A 17201-nucleotide genomic window follows, 5' to 3' on the forward strand; every position below is an offset into this window, starting at 1 on the left:
GAAAGTTGATAATTTCTCTCGTTCCTTTATTTTTTATTGTTACTATATAAACTTCACCAACCGCTGCGTTCTTTGGCTTGCTATCGTACTTCCAGTCGATTCATCGTTGATTTCACTCAATAAGTGTTTAACTATACTCATTGAACAATTATCAATCCGATAATTTAAATCTGATAATTTCATTGAAGTCTTATATTGTTTTGCTCAGTAGAATAACACTGAATTTATGTTCTAAAATTATTACTCCTCATATTTAGTAATTAGTGATAAGCTTTTACTTAATTTCAGGTTTACAATTTTAGTTATTTTTTTCTTGAAATATTATCCTCCTATTCACTCAATAAGTGCTTAAGTGTATTCATTTAACAATTATCAAACCGGTAATTTAACCCGGTAATTTCTCTCGTTCCTCTTTATTTTTTATTGTTACTGTATAAAATTCACCAACCGCTGCGTTCTTTGGCTTGTTATCGAACTTCCAGTTGATTCATCGTTGATTTCACTCAATAAGTGTTTAACTGTACTCATTGAACAATTATCAATCCGGTAATTTAAAACTGATAATTCCATTAAAGTCTTATATAGTTTTGCTCAGTAGAGTAACACTGAATTCATGTTCTAAAATTATTACTCATATTTAGTAATTAATAAATTTTTACTTAATTTCAGGTTTAGATTCTTAGTAATTTTTTTATTGAAATATTGTCCTCGAATTCACTCAATAAGTGCTTATGTGTATTCATTTAACAATTTTCAAACAGGTATTTTTAACCTGATAATATCATTAAAGTCGTATATTTTTTTGCTTCATGGAAAAACCCTGAATTTATGATCTAAAATTATTACTGCTCATATTTAGTAATCAGTGATTAAATTATTACAGTATTTAAGACTTACATTTTCAGTTAGATTTTTTATTGAAATATTATCCTCATATACAAACACTGTCACGTCGATTGACAATTTTTCCATTTTATCCTCCCTCTGCAAATTCTCAATAATTATATAGATAAAATAAATTTTTTGGCTGCAATATTTGCAAATTTGAGATAACAAATATCAACCAATATGAGAAGCATTCTAGGAGAAAATCTATTAGAAAAAGATGATCTCCCTCAAATCGTTTCAAGAATTGCTCTGCGCCTCCGTCTGAACCAGATGCCGATCAAGATGATTACGAAAAAATTTCGTGATCTTCCTCAGTATCTGATTATTCAAGAGGCGACAAATCAAAATGCAAGAGAATTTCGGTAATTGTCTTATTCAAACAGCAACCAATAAATAGAAATCTAGAATAACTCGAAACCCTGCCTGATTTCTCACGGGTAGAATAGACGAAACCCATCAATTATAATCTAAAATCACTGCAAAGATCATTCAGGTCAAGCGAACAACCACGACTTCTCCACCTGATTCATGATAGATTTATCACCCAGTCAATCGATATCTTTAATCATGGCAATTCACACTCAAACCAAAAACTGAATCAATAACTTTAATCGGATTAATCGAGACACAAACCAAGAAATCGAAGTCGAGGAAAACAGCGAGCCCAAGCCAGATTAACTAATGGAATTGAGAAATGTCCGAAGGATTTGTAGTCTTCAAATCAACCAATCTAACCCTAGAATCTAAGCAAGACCCACAAAGATTACACAAATAAAATGAAACTTGTTCGCAGGATTGAAGCTCATTCTTAATACGACCAATCAAAGTCTAGAAACTGCGTGAATCAGTGAGATTATTCATTCAAAAATCTATAAAAAATAACAAAACCCAGCGAGATTCACGAAAGAACTGAGACTTGAGCTAAACAAAATTCAAGAATAGAAAGTGCAATCAACGGATCAAAACACAAAAAAGAGATTTAAAAAACCAGAATCAAGAATGTCCAAGGCATCTTGGAGGACGCTGTATGGGAATTGACAGAGGCCCCTCAAAAGGGCCTGAGAAAGAACACCGACGCGATCAAATCGACCGTGAAGGCTTTCGGAGATCGATCTGCGCCCCCTAACTAAGCCCATCACGGTCCGTCGCCCGGAGATCAATGAACACCATTGAACCAGACACACCGTGCTGCTACTCATGAGAGCGGCTAGAGAGATAAAGATGAGGAAGAAGAAAGAGAGATAGAAGAAAGATAGAAGAGAGAGAAAGAGAGAGCGAGAGAGGATTAGGGTTGAGGGAAGATAACGCGTTTATATAGAGATTTCCTCCGGATTAATGATTTTATGGATTGATGAGTAGACAGAGAGAGAAGAAAGAAAGAAAAGAGAGAGAGATAGAGGTAGAGAGAGAGAGAAAGATGGAGAGAGAGAGAGAAAGATAGAGATAGAGAGAGAAAGATGGAGAGAGAGAGAGAAAGATAGAGATAGAGAGAGAGATGGAGAGCGAGAGAAAGATATAGATAGAGATAGAGATATAGAGAGAGAGAGAGAGAAAGATGGAGAGAGAGATAAAGAGAAAGATAAAGATAGATATAAAGATAGAGATATATATATATATAGAGAGAGAAAGAGAAAGATTGAGATAGAGAGAGAAAGATGGAGAGAGAGAAATAGAAAGATAGAGATAGAGATAGAAATAGAGATAGAGATATATATAGAGAGAGAATGATGGAGAGAAAGAAAAATATAAAGATAGATATAGAGATATAAATAGAGAGAGAAAGATGGAGAAAAAGAGAAATATAAAGATAGATATAGAGATATAAATAGAGAGAGAAAGATGGAGAAAAAAAGAAATATAAAATAGATATAGAGATATATGTAGAGAGAGAATGATGGAGAGAAAGAAAAATATAAAGATAGATATAGAGATATATATAGAGAGAGAAAGATAGAGATAGAGATAGAGATATATATATAGAGAGAAAGACAAAGATAGAGATAGAGATATAGATGGAGAGAGAGAGAAAGATAGAGATAGATATCTATATAACGAGAGAGAGAGAAAGAAAAATGGAGAGAGAGATGAAGAGAAAGATAGAGATAGATATCTATATAGAGAGAGAGAGAAAGAAAAATGGAGAGAGAGATAGAACGAGAAAGATAGAGATAGAGATATATAGAGCGAGAGAAAGAGAAAGGTAGAGATAACGATATCGATAGAAAGATAGAGAAAGATGGAGAGAGAGAAAGATAGAGATAGAGAGAGAAATATGGAGAGAGAGAGAGAGAGAGAAAGATAGAGGTAGAGATAGAGAGAGAAAGATAGAGGTAGAGATAGAGAGAGAAAGATGGAGAGAGAGAGAAAGATAGAGAGAGAGCAAGATGGAGAGAGAAAGAGAAAGATAGATATAGAGATAGAGAGAGACATGGAGAGAGAGAAAGATGGAGAGAGAGATATAGAGATAGAGAGAAAGATGGAGAGAGAGAGAAAGAGAAAGATAGATATAGAGATACAGAGAGAAAGATGGAGAGAGAGAAAGAGAAAGATAGATATAGAGATACAGAGAGAAAGATGGAGAGGGAGAGAGAGAGTGATGGCGCATGCCATCAAAAGTCGTCATCGATGTCATCCGCGCCGTTCGCCCTCGACGTTGAAGACTGGGTGAAGCTGCTCGAGTTATCCTTTTCGTTTTCTCGTCTCTCTCTCTCTCTCCTGTTTTTTCTTTCTCCGTCCTCGTTCGTCCCATTTTCATCGTATTTTGTCGCGTTCGTGATGCCCTTTGTCCATCCACCGTTTGCCATTGAGGGGGACGGACTTCTCTCTAACCCCTTCCCCCTTGCTTATCCCCTTTTCCTCTCCTTATTCCCCTTTAATTTCCCCTTTATCTCCTTGTTTTTGTCTTTGTTTGTAAAGGGGGAGCCCATTTATAAGGGCTCCCCCAAATGGACCATGTAAGGCCTACTTAGGGGCCCCTTCCCCCCCCCCCCCCATATAAGGGAGGAGATGGGCGCCCTAAGAAGTCAGACCAGTAATTCTTCATAGAGTCATTTCATCGAACAGGTTGCTGGTCTCCTTCCTCGTTTGAGAAGAAAAAAAAGAAGGAAGAAGAAGAGAGAAGAAGAAAGGAGTAGGAAGGGAAAAGAGAGGGCTCTACCGCGGCGCCGCCAGACGTCGCTGCCCTCGCACCAACGGACGCTGACGGCACCTGCTAGCACGCTCTCCGCAGCGATCCTGCTAGCCACCGCCGCCTACGCTTGCCTGCGCGCCCGCGTCTATCGCTCGCGCGCGCTGACGCCGCGAAGGCCCCCAGTCACTGCCCGTTGACTCTTCATGCCGACGCCACCTCCACTCGCCTGACGCCGCCGCCCCGACCGCCGTCAGTCGCTCGCCGTCTGACCAACCCGACGGGATCGGGCAACCTGTTCAACTCGACTGAGCCGACTGGCTGATCGATCTGTCCAATTCAACGACCCGATCCAACCCGACCAGACCGGGCAAACCAACTGACCCGATCCGACCGGCCGCATCGACCCGACCGACCGACCGACCAGCTGGGCCGACCGATCACTATCCGACCGATCGGGTCGATCAATCATCCCGACCAATTCGACCCGGTCGAGCGATCGAACGACCGGATCCAGCCGACCGACCCGACCTGCCAAATCGGTCAAGCCGGCCGACCGATTCGTCCGTTCTGGGGGATTGCTTCGTCCGTTCCGACCTGTGGACTTCAGCCGTTTGCGTGTGGAGCCGTGTGCACTGCTAAATCATTCATCCTCCTCTACGTCCGATCTTTACAAAAAGCTCCGGCACCCGTTGCATGTCGAGCCGTCGTGTCTCCTCCGGCGCCTCTCCACCCACTCTGACACGCCATCGACGAAGACGAAGACGAGCCATAGTCGACGAGGTACGCCGTCCTCTCCCGTCGCTCGCTTAATTATTCTCTTGCAGTACTCTTTCGTCCCGTCTCCACCGCGCTCGGGCTAGGTAGGTGAGGGAGGCTGAACGAGAGATAACTATGATTGTGAGTGTCTTACCAGTACGGACGAGTATGTCCGTTACGTGCGAGCCCAACGGATTGAGTCCGTTTGGTCGTAGACGTCCTCGTCGCTCCGACGAGGTTCGAGAGGCCACCATCACCGTCACTCGACAAACCCCATCCAAGCTTGGAGTTCTGTGCCTCCCTCAAGTCGGAGCCTGCATGTACGACACGTAGGGCATTCCGCATCACGTAGTTACATACCTGTTTGGGTAACCGTCAGACGACGACACCGTCGTAATCCGATACATATCATTTATCGGTACTGAGCCATCATACTCAGTGCCGACCGAACGACGTCCCGACAACCTCCGACATCAGAGAGAAAGAGAAAGATAGAGATAGAGAGAGTGATGGCGCACGCCATCGAAGATCATCAACGACGTCGTCCACGTCAGCGCCACTAGCGTCGAAGATCGGGTGACATCGCTCGAAGTATCGCATTTTGTTTTCAACGTTGTTTCCCGTGTTTGTGTTTTTCTCAACTCATCATGTGTTTTCATCGCGTTTGCGACATGTCCCATCTTTCCTTCATCGTCGTCACGAGGAGGGATCCTTAGCCAATTTGGAACCCCTCCCTTGTGCCCTTGTTTCTTACTTTTCTTTTCTTTTTATTTTTATTTCCCTCTTTTTCTTGTAATGAGGGGACCCATTATATAAGGGCCCCTTAATGGACCTTCTGCCCCCTTGTTGACCCAGCTAAGGGGCCAGTTTGACCTCTTCCCCTTTATAAGGGAAGAGGGGGCGCCCTAGCTTCTCAAACCAAGAAGGAGAAAAATTGTTGTTCAATCTTGGTCTCACTTTAGAAAAGAAAAAAAAAGGGAGAAAGGAAGAAAAAGGGGGAAAAAGGAGAAGGGAGAGTGGGCGGAACGGAACAGACACGCCCGTTCTGTCCCGCTCACGCGCCCGTTCTAGGGCTCCGTTCGGTGGAGTCCACCCATCGTAGCCCTAGGCGGCCACCACCGTGGGCCGGCCACAACCGCGCTGCCCCACGGCCGCTGTCAGGTTACCCCAAGGCCAGCGCCGTGCTCTTTGAGGCCATCATCACCGTCGGAGCCCGATCAACGGCCGTCGAACCCCCCTGTCGCCGGCCCCCTTTGTTCACAGCCTTGCGCTACTGCCACATCACCGCCGGGCGCCGATCGGCGCCCGTAGAGCCGCCGTAGCGGCTAAGCTGCAGCGGCAAGACGCCAGGGCGACCTAGCTGCCGAAGGGAGGCCGCAGCAGCCCAGATCAAGCCGCAACCACCGGAGCAACCACAGCCGCCTGGAGCAGCCGCAGTCGTTGAAGCAGCCCGCTAGGGCGACTGCAACCGTCGATGTCAGTCGCAGCCACCGGACGTCACCATTGCCCCTTGCGTCGCCACCGCAATGGGCACTGCCGCCGGGCACCTCCAATGCGCCTTGCGCCTCTGCCGAGCATCGCCAATCCGCGACGCCTCGATGGGCATCGCTCCGGGGTGCCATTCCTCGCCGCCCTGAAGGGGTCATCGCCCGAGCGCCAAACGTGCTCAACGATTCTTCCCACCCTTAGATCGCTCCTGCGTCGAGCCGCCATGTCTTCTCCGGCGTCTTTGGGCTCTACCCGCTCCGAATTGCCGTCGACGTCGACGAAACCCTGCACTGTGAGCCACACCGACAAGGTACGCTGCCCTCTCACTTGGCTCGTTTAATTATCACTTGCAGTATAATTTTGATTTGACTCCCCCCCTCGGGCTAGGTAGGTGAGAGAGATAAATAGAGAGAAAACTACGACTTTTGAGTGTCTTACCGATACAGACGAGTACGTCCATTGGGCCCTACAGATAGATTCCGTTGGGCCGTAGACGCCTGCGTCGCTCCGACGAGGTTTGAGAGGCCACCGTCGCCACCACCCGACGACCCGTCCAAGCTTGGAGCTCAGCACCTCCCTCGAGTCCGAGCCTACACGTACGACACATAGGACATTCCTCCCATCGTAGTTACATCGACCCGTTAGGGTTTTAGATCCGTCAGACGACGCCACCATCGATGTTCGATACCATCATCACTTATCGACACTGAGCCATCATACTCGGTGTCGACCGGACGACGTACGACATCAAATTGGTATCAGAGCCCAGCTATGGACACTCACAGCATGTCTCTAACTCTGCTTAGCCGTCATTTCTGCATCGCATCAACTTTTTGAAAACCATCTAGGTACCCTAGGGACATGGCCATCGAGATATGATCGAGTAGGAGGGCGCAACCTAGAGGTTCAACCTCCCCGCGACGCATCGAATCGTCACCTGACGAGAGAGGCCATCGTACGGCCCTCTGGGAACACCGTTCCGCGACGCCCCTAGGCGGCCCATCACAGCCACCTACGGACCCTGCACTGACCGCACTCGCCGAGGCGAGCGCCCCCGAACCGTCCAGTCCTCGTGAGCGCACCCGTGCTCGCCATGGACAAACATGCATAAGACCGATGTTTGTAGCGCTATTGGGAAGCCCGGTGGTTCGGGAAGCCCGTACGGTAGCAGGCGGTGCAGTACGTGCGGGAGTGGTTCGGGGCGCGATGTGAGTGGTGTGCACGACGGCTTCGTCGCGCGGATGCTCCATATGCTCCACTAAGTGATAGGCTTCGGCGGGGTTGCACTTAAGAACCTCGCAGCGTAGGGTTGGCTGAAGCCCATTGGCAAACAGACCGATGATGATTCGGGGGTCCATGAATCGGCACCACATAGTTACTCCTCAATTGTCGCAACACGTAGTTACTCCTCAATTTCAGCGCTATTTTGGCCCAGGACGTGATGGGCCGTCCTCATCGCTTGGTGGCGACACGCTCGTTCTCTCAGAAGATCTTGGCCTGTCCGCCAAGTCTCGTCTCCGCATATTCGACGGACAAGTCGTTGTCCATGCAGTACCACCGGAAGTAGGAGTTCATGCTCGACTCCCAGTCTATGAACTCCTTGGGTCTTCTTGACCCCTCGAAGATGACGACGTCAGCACGCACGCTCTTCTGGATCCGAGCGCAGTGCTCCTCTGGTCGGCATTCATCGTCGTTCGGGCGTCATTTGGGCGTCGGGTGATTCTCGTGACGCGGGTCAAGGAGGGGTTGGGTCGCGGTCGTGGTCATCCCAATGTTGGGGATGACCGTCGCGCGGTGCGCGGATGTCGGGCATCATGCGTGGTGGGTACCGGGGAACCTCATCTAGTTCCTCATACCTGCGGAGCTAGGGCTGGACGTAATCATCAAGGCAGGCCGGGGGATTGGCGTCATGTCTATGATCGTGGGGCCGGATGTGGTCATCACGGCGGGCTGGTAGGTCAGCGTCGTACTCACAATCATGGTATATCAGCCTCGTACCCTTGATCATGGTGTCGGATGTGTTCGCCTCAGCGGGCCGGTAGGTTGATGACGTAACCATGATCGTCGTGCCAGACGTAGTCGTCTCGGCGGGCAGGTAGGTCGGCCTCGGGGCTTCGGTCAAATGGCCGGACATATTCATCTCAGCAGACCGGTAAGTTAGACTCGTACCCATGGTTGGAGTCGTCACGTGGGTATTGTCTATCCCGAACACGGACGTCCAATGGGTCGCGTGCGGGGTGTCGGGCGGGGCGCCGATCTCGAAGCTCCTTGTGTGGCCTCCAGTCGTAATCCTCGTACTCATCATCGTCGTAAGGACTCCTCAGACAATCTGGGTGTCGCGCGGCCCGGGGTGGGTCGCGGGCTCGCTCTAGAGCCATGAGCGCTGGTATGGCGTCGGGTACTGGAGGTAGTGGGCATGCGAGCAACTACTCGACGTGCTCGGCGAAGGCGGCCATGGAGCGGAGGTACGCCCCTTGCTCCTCGGACAGGTCCTCCCGGGGTTGGTGCTGTCGGCGCGGTCTTCGTCGTGCGTGTCCTGCTCCTTGGCCACGTGTGACGGCTGCCCGGGGTGAAGCCTCATCAACAGGAGCTTTTCCATGTGGGCAACGATTCATCGTGACCCTATCCTCGTTGTCACTAGGTGACGAGACACCCAGTAACCTTAGGGAACTACATGGGGATGTTGGTGTCTGTGGCGAGCACGGGTGCGCTCACGAGGACTGGACAGTCCGGGGGCACTCGCCTCAACGAGTGCGGTCAGTGCAGGCTCCACAGGTGGCTGTGATGGGCCGCCTAGGGGCGTCGCGGGACGGTGTTCCCAGAGGGCCGTACGATGGCCTCTCTCGTCGGGCGACGATTCGATGCGTCGCGGGGAGGTCGAACCTTTGGGTTGCGCCCTCCTACTCGATCACAGCTCGATGGCCATGTCCCTAGGGTACCTAGATGGTTTTCGAGAAGTTGATGCGATGCAGAAATGACAGCTAAGCAGAGTCAGAGACGTGCTGTGAGTGTCCATAGCCGGGCTCTAATACCAATTTGATGTCAGACGTCGTCGCGGACATCGTCCGGTCAACACCGAGTATGATGGCTCAGTGTCGATAAGTGATGATGGTATCGAACGTTGATGGTGTCGTCATCTGACGGATCTAAAACCCTAACTGGTCGATGTAACTACGATGGGAGGAATGTCCTATGTGTCGTATGTGCAGGCTCGGACTCGAGGGAGGCGCCGAGCTCCAAGCTTGGATGGGTCGCCGGGTGGTGGCGGCGGTGGCCTCTCGAACTTTGTCGGAGCGACAAAGGCGTCTACGGTCGAATGGAATCTATCTGTAGGGCTCGCACATAACGGACGTACTCTTCTGTACCGGTAAGACACTCAAAAGTTGTAGTTTTCTCTCAATTTATCTCTCTCACTTACCAAGCACGAGCGCGGGGGAGTCGAATCGAAATTATACTACAAGTGATAATTAAACGAGCCAAGTGAGAGGGCGACGTACCTCGTCGGTGTGGCTCACAGTGCAGGGTTTTGTCAATGTCAACGACGATTCGGAGCAGGTGGAGCGGAGAGAAGCCAGAGAAGACATGGCGGCTCGATTGGCGGCTCGGCGCAGGAGCTATCTAAGGGCGGGAAGAATCGTTGAGGATGTTTGGCGCTTGGGGCAATGACCCCTTTGGGGCGACGAGGAATGGCACCCTGGAGCAACGCCCGTTGAGGCATTGCGGATCGGCAATGCTTGGTAGAGGCGCAGAGCGCGGTGGAGGTACCTGGCGACGACACCTAGTGCGGTGGCGACGCAAAGGGCAATGGTGATGTCTGGTGGTTGCGACCGGCGTCGACGGTTGCAACCGCCCTAGTGGCTGCGGCCGCTCTGGCGGTGGTGACCGCTCCAACGACTGTGGCTGCTCCAGGCGGCTGCGGCTGCTTCGGTGGTTGCGGCTTGATCCGGGCTGCTTCGGCCTCCCTTCGGCGGCTAGGTCGCCCTGGCGTCTTGCCGCTGCAGCTTAGCCGCTACGGCGGCTCTACGGGCGCCGATCAGCACCCCGCGGTGGCGTGGCAGCAACGCGAGGCCGCGAACAAAGGGGGCTGGCGACAGGGGGGTCCGACGGCTGCTGATCGGGCTCCGACGGTGACAACGACCTCAAGGAGCACGGCGCCGGCCTTGGAGCAACCCGGCGATGGCCGCGGGGCAGCGCGGTTGCGGTGCGCCCGCGGTGGCGGCCGCCTAGGGCTCCGACGGGTGGGCTCCACCGAACGGAGCCCTAGAACAGGCGCGTGAGCGAGACAGAACGGGCGTGTCCGTTCTGTTCCGCCCACTCTCTCTCCTCCTTTTTTCCCCTTTTTTCGTCCTTTCTCCCTTTTTTTTCTTTTCTAAAGTGAGATCAAGATTGAACAACGATTTTCTCCTTCCTGGTTTGAGAAGCTAGGGTGCCCCGTCTTCCCTTATAAAGGGGAAGAGGTCAAATGGGCCCCCTTAGTTGGGTCAACAAGGGGGCAGAAGGTCCATTAAGGGGGCCCTTATATAATGGGTCTCTCATTACAAGATAAAGAGGGAAATAAAAATAAAAAGAAAAGAAAAGTAAGAAACAAGGGCACAAGGGAGGGGTTCCAAATTGTCTAAGGATCCCTCCTCGTGACGACGATGAAGGAAAGACGGGACGTGTCGGGAACGTGACGAAGACACACGATGAGTCGAAAAAAACACAAACACGAGAAAGAACGGGGAAAACAAAATGCGATACTTTGAGCGATGTCACCTGATCTTTGACGACAATGGCGGTGACGCGGACGACGTCATCGACGATCTTCGATGGCGTGCACCATCAGAGAGAAAGATGGAGAGAGAGAGAAAGAGAAAGCTAGAGATATAGAGCAAGATAGAGAAAGAAAGTGAGAGAGAAAGAGATAGATGGAGAGAGAGAAAGTGAAAGATAGAGATAGAGAGCAAGAGAGAGAAAGTGAAAGATAGAGATAGAGAACAAGAGAGAGAAAGAAAGACTGAGAGAGAGAAAGAGAAAGATAGAGAGAGAGAAAGAAAGATTGAGAGGTAGAAAGAGAAAGATATTGAGAGATAAAGAAAGATTGAGAGGGAGAAAGAGAAAGCTAGAGAGTGAGAAAGAAAATTTGAGAGAGAGAAAGAGAAAGAGAAAGATAGAGAGAGAGAGAAAGATATACAGAGAGAGAAAGATAGAGATAGAGTGAAAGATGGAGAGAGACAGAAGGATAGAGAGAGAGTGAAAGAAAGAAAAAGAGTGAAAGAAAGACAGAGAGTGAAAGAGAGAGAGAGAGAGAGAGAGAGAGAGAGAGAAAGATAGATGAGAGAAATAGATAGAGGTTTAGAGTTGAGGGCAGATAAGGCATTAATATAAAACAGAGCTCAGAGATCTTAATCCTTCCAATTCATATTTATGGATTGATGAATGGAGAGATAAAGAGAAAGAAAGAGAACTTTAGGTTTGAGAGCAGATAATGAGTTTCTAAAGCATAAAACTCAAAGATGATAGTCCTCTGGATTCATATTTTTGGATTGTTGAATAAATAGATAGATAGAGAGAGACCTTCGGGGTAGAGGATCCTGGGATTACAAGGAATGCTATGTGGTTTATTTTATCTTCATTTGGAGTGAAAAGAGGTGTGATTTAGATATTTCTCATTCCCAGCTTGGACACAATGACTCGTGGAGATCAGGGGGTTAGCAAATTGTAGCTTTGTGGGGACATAGCTAATCTCCATGACTGTGGAGCCCAATTTCTCCTTTATGAAGCATCCATTGATCTCTATGCGTTTGGCGCAGTCTCACTGAACAGGGTCATGAATGAGGCTGACGGCTAATTTGTTTTCAAAGTGAAGTGTAATATACCCTTCAGGTAGAAGATGGGGGGCAAAATGAATTCCACAAACCTTCGGCTTCAGAACTGGATAGGGAGATAACTTTCTCCTTCTTGATACCTATGAGAAAAAAAATCCCACAAAGAAGGGAATTATAGCTATTAGGGTATCTTAGATCAAAAACTGAGCTACCATGATTAGAGTCAGTGTAGATTTCCAAAGAAACTAACTCACCTTGTTCGAAGTTGAGACTAAATCCTATAGTCCCCTTCATATACTGAACAAATATGTGAGCAACCAGCAAGAGAAAGACTCTAAGGCAATGCATGAACTAAATAAGAAGGGTCAATGAGTAAGATATATCAGGTCTGTTATGTGCTAGATATATAAATTTACGAATAAGTGATTGGTAAGTGAATGGGTCAATGGTAGGTTATTTTTCATATCGCGCAAGTTTAAAATAACAACTAGAGGAGTGGCAAGAGACTAGCATTGCAGGTGGTCAGTCTGATTCAAGGGATCATATATATAGTTATTTTGAGGGACTGTAATTCCAAATGGAAACTGAATCACCTCCATACGCATAAAATATACAAGTATGCCCAAGTTTTAAATATTGAATTGAGGTCAAAGTTGTTCCTCTAAGGCTGTAACTCCGATGAGTTACTCCTAGTAGTAATGGTATCATCAACTACACAATGAGAATGACAATGGTTTGTGGTGATGTATGATGATAAAATAGACTATGGTCACCATTACTGTGTTGGTAACAGAGGTTCTTCATGGACATAGTTAATCATTCAAGCCAAGCACCAGGTGATTATTTCAAGTACATAAAAGCATCTTTTTTAACTGACAGACTTGTCCATATTTTAGGGCATATCTGGGAGGTGGGCTTATATATACTTCCTATTTCAATGTAAAACTGCATTTTGACATCATACATAAATAAATTCCAGTTATTGTCAGCCACTAGGGATATCAGGATATGTACCGTGTTCGTCTTAGAAACCAGGGAAAATGTTTCTTAAGTAATTAGCATTGTATTTTTGAGTATATCCTTTAGAAACTAGTCTAGCCTAGTATCGTTCAAGTTGGGAGGAATATGGATATGGACCCCACATATGGGGTCCATATAAAATTTCCCCATCCAGAACATCATGAAACTCATGTTCCTCTTCACAGACATCTTCATTTTGAAACATCAAAAGGTAACTCAATTGAATGTATTACTGATCATGATTCTTTAAAACATGGTACTTGTATAGATAGTGGAAAAGAAAATCCTGAAAATTTGAACCTTGTGTAATTATGCTTGAACATCAAATGTCTTCTATGAGAAATGATGATCTTTCTAAGATGACTAAATATTCTGAACTAGAAATTGACAAGGAAAATATGGATGAAGAAACTGATATGGTAAGTACTCTCTACTTGAGCATCTCTAAAGAACATCAAATTATTTTTGATATTGATATACCATTTTGTGATGTTGAAAATGATATTTTTATGAATAAACCTGGGAATTTTAATGATCATATTATTATCAGGGAAGTAAATGATGTTTCGTATCATTGTTTGATCCATAATGATAATGATGTATCATTATCAGGGATAATGATGAAAAATAATGATAATGATAATGATGAAACATATGAAAGAAATTTAACTTTGAGCACTGACACTCATATATATTAAATATATTTATTGTAATAAAACTATTTTTATGAAAGAATTGAGGAACACAGATGTATAGAAGATCAAACATGAATGTTTGGGAGAGCAGACATAAGGGCTAAAAAATCTGAATATGTGTCAACCATTGGAAAATTGACCAAAATCATTTTTAGTGATTGACATGACAATTTTTTGATACCCAACTGCAGAAACAATGCGTCTTATCTATTTTTCCCAGACTTATTGAATTAAACTGATTTATTCTTTCAAATATGTTTGTAAAAACTCAAGGATAAGTATGATATTTCATGAATTTAAATGAAATTTCATTAGAATCTGCTGGCCTACTTGAAGAAGAAAGAAATATATATCACATAGAATGGCATGGTCACCTTTTGCATCATAAAGGTTTTACTTTAAAGTTATATTTCTGCAGTAACCAAATATCACTTTACTTTTTCATCCCTACGCTCTGTTCCTTTCACATACATCTTCTAGCTATTCTGAGTATTCTATGTCTAATATTAATATTAAAAGACATTATTATTCAATGGGCTAACCATTTTACAGACATGAAAAAACATTTATGGTTTGGAATAAATATAAATATCATATTATTACAATATATTGATTTATTAGATGAATGCCAAATGATTTTTCATGTTGTATGGAATGATGATCTAAATTGCATTGAAACATTTTCCTATGAGTTGCTTTGAGCATTAAAGATATATTCTCTAACAATGTCACGCTTCTTGCTCCAACATAACTATATTATCGATGTCAAGTATGGAGTAACATAAAGCTCGACCCAAAATTAAAATATAGGTTTATTGATATGGCTATTGAACATGTCTTACATAACTCGTTTTTCCATGAAAACATTTTCTTTCAAATTCATTTCTCCAGGATTTGCCTTTTCATATGCTATTAATAAAAGATCTAGAATTCTATTTAATTTCTTCTCATTTATTTTGTATTTGCTTTGCTTTGTGTTTCTTTGTTTGTGCTTGCAGATGTTCAAATAAATTTGTTTTGTATGAAGATGAAGAATATTGCCCCTCGGTATGCATGCTTAAGATATTTTGATTTTTTTAAGGTATTAGGGACCATGTTTATTTTTAAGTTGGGGGGTGAAATTCATATGATATTTCGTAAAAAAACTTATTTTACATTCATGCATCATTCTTAGTTGGGACGAATTTATTTTTGTGAGAAATGATAGATGTTAAGAACCCCATCTTGAGAACTTCATTACATCCTTGATCCAAAAAGAGTGAGTTGAGAAGTTAAACTCCTTGAGTGCATCATGATCTTTTCACAATAATACCAGCCTTGATTTTAGACATGTATGATACTTCCCAAATAGTAAGGAAAACTAGTGGACTGAGTTGGGGGGTTGAGAAATCAGAGGGTGGAAGTTGTATGGGTGTGAGTGATGAGAGTGAGTGAAAGTATTATAGGAACACCTCCACCTCATGTGATGGTTAGCCAAACCTACTTTTAGTGTCTAGTTCCTTCATTAAATGGAATGTTGAGTAGGGAAGGGGATGGTACTTCTTCAAGTCTTGAGCACAAAATCCCTTTTTCTTGATCCACCAAAATCTAACTTTGAATTCTTTATATATCCCCCTTTATAATTTCACTCTTAATCTTCTCAATCTCATTATTCTCTCTAATTTTGTTCTTGATCATTATATTCTCACTAGGAATATATGTTTGAAGGCCATGCATAAACCAAATGCATTTGTGTATGACATCGGGCATTTCTTGAGAAGTTATTTTTAGATGTACCCCCTCGAAAAAGAATAAGAATGATTCAAAAAAAGATAAAAAACCAAAAAAGAGAAAAAACCAAAAAATATAAAAAATAAAACTAAAGAGGAAAATAAAAAGTACCATTGGGGGTTTTTACACAACTTTATTCGCTCTTGATGAACTCTCCAACCAATTCTTGTGCGAAGTATTGTGACCATTTTTCTCAATATTTTTCTACCTCCCCCCTTTCGTCTAAAATCTTGGGAGTAAAGCTATCTAAGTAATCTTTCCCTATTCATATTTTACCATTCACCTTACCACTCCCCTTTCTTTTGAACCATCTGTTGGGTTCTAGAGTCCTTGACATGGATGAACAAGTTAAAACATTCTGTAGCAAAAAACTTGAACATAATCAAAAGGACATTGATAAAACTTCAAAATGAAGTACCTTTACACGGATTGCATCCATGATTTCTTGGATCCTGGAGCGAGATGAGATGAGCTACTCAAATGTGCAGCCTCTAGATGTATCCATGCAATCCTCGGTACGTCAGATATCCTCCTTCTCGTTGACGAGCCCCATTATACCTCCACCGTCGTCGTTATGCCATCCCAATTGCATCGGGCATGGAGAAGGTGTGAGGGGAGAAGGGAGAAAGGAGAAGATGGGGAAGGGCCCCTGAAAAATTATGGCTTGTGTGAATTTCGTTCAGGGCCTTCCCCTATTTATACTAAGCGTGTATTTTTCATAAAAACTTAAGTATATCTTCTGACGTCCAAAAGACCATTTGCGTGTGACCCTCTAGGCCCATGTATCAATCTAGGTAATGACTCTAGAAGCCTAATAACATTTATTGGCCTTCCAAATTAATTAATTATATCAACATATAGATTAACTAATGACAGATCGATTTGACCTAATCGATAGGTCGAGTCTCCAACACGTGGGGTGCCAAGCTACACCTCGTCCTCCAGAAGATACAAATGAGAGTGTATCGACTCATTCATGGAACATGTTCACCATTGGTTACCATGTATGTATAATCCCTCATCCACTTGACGTTCCTTAGATGACTTAGGGTATGGTCAATTGTCAAACCCTAATCGGTCATCCGAGTTAGTATTGATGCATTCGGAAATCATCGGAGAACTCTTCTTTGATATTTCACTACCTTGTCCAAGTACTTCATCGCATCGTCTTCCTTGAGCTGTTACCTCTTATATCAAGGGTGGACGGTCCCATCTTGACCGCTCAATCATCTTCGTGAACTTCTTGATGTACCTGAAGTAACATCGTTTAGAATCCCATGATTAGATACTTGTTGGTCATAGTCAAAGTACAAGCATCTGTCCACTAGACATCTTTGGTGTCTCAATTCTAAGGACCACTTACACGATTGTGACGCGAATCAACCTGATTGACTGTTCAGTATAATACCATTTAGGGATTCGTACGGATCAATTCTTTCCACTAAAGAGCACCCACTACCTATCATTAGTGTCCCTACACTCATGACTATGAGACTGGACATACTCATCATATGAGTGAGGTTAGATAGTACTATTCTATCTGGATACTTCAATGTCCTTCTCGCGTATCCTTTGAATAGGAATATTTAGAACACATGCTTAAAGACTAGTGATCTCCATATTACGATCTCATCATAACTCACTAAG

The 17201-nt window shown here is 44.9% G+C and overlaps 1 long non-coding RNA gene and 2 other non-coding genes across 3 annotated transcripts; all 3 read right to left on the reverse strand.

Annotated features, from left to right (window-relative positions):
- Positions 1-1032: 1032 nt before the first annotated feature.
- On the reverse strand, positions 1033-1226 carry LOC144708138 (small nucleolar RNA snoR138). Its single transcript, XR_013582678.1, has one exon. It is a non-coding gene; the product is annotated as a small nucleolar RNA snoR138 (small nucleolar RNA).
- LOC144707919 (uncharacterized) lies at positions 1036-2183 on the reverse strand. The gene is made up of 2 exons (XR_013582579.1): positions 1312-2183; positions 1036-1206 (listed from the first exon to the last, which is right to left on the reverse strand). It is a non-coding gene; the product is annotated as an uncharacterized LOC144707919 (long non-coding RNA).
- Positions 1886-2025, reverse strand: LOC144708137 (small nucleolar RNA U19). The gene has a single exon (XR_013582677.1). It is a non-coding gene; the product is annotated as a small nucleolar RNA U19 (small nucleolar RNA).
- Positions 2184-17201: the final 15018 nt, after the last annotated feature.

Source organism: Wolffia australiana, chromosome 9 (assembly GCF_029677425.1).
Source record: "Wolffia australiana isolate 7733 chromosome 9, ASM2967742v1".
NCBI lineage: Eukaryota > Viridiplantae > Streptophyta > Magnoliopsida > Alismatales > Araceae > Wolffia > Wolffia australiana.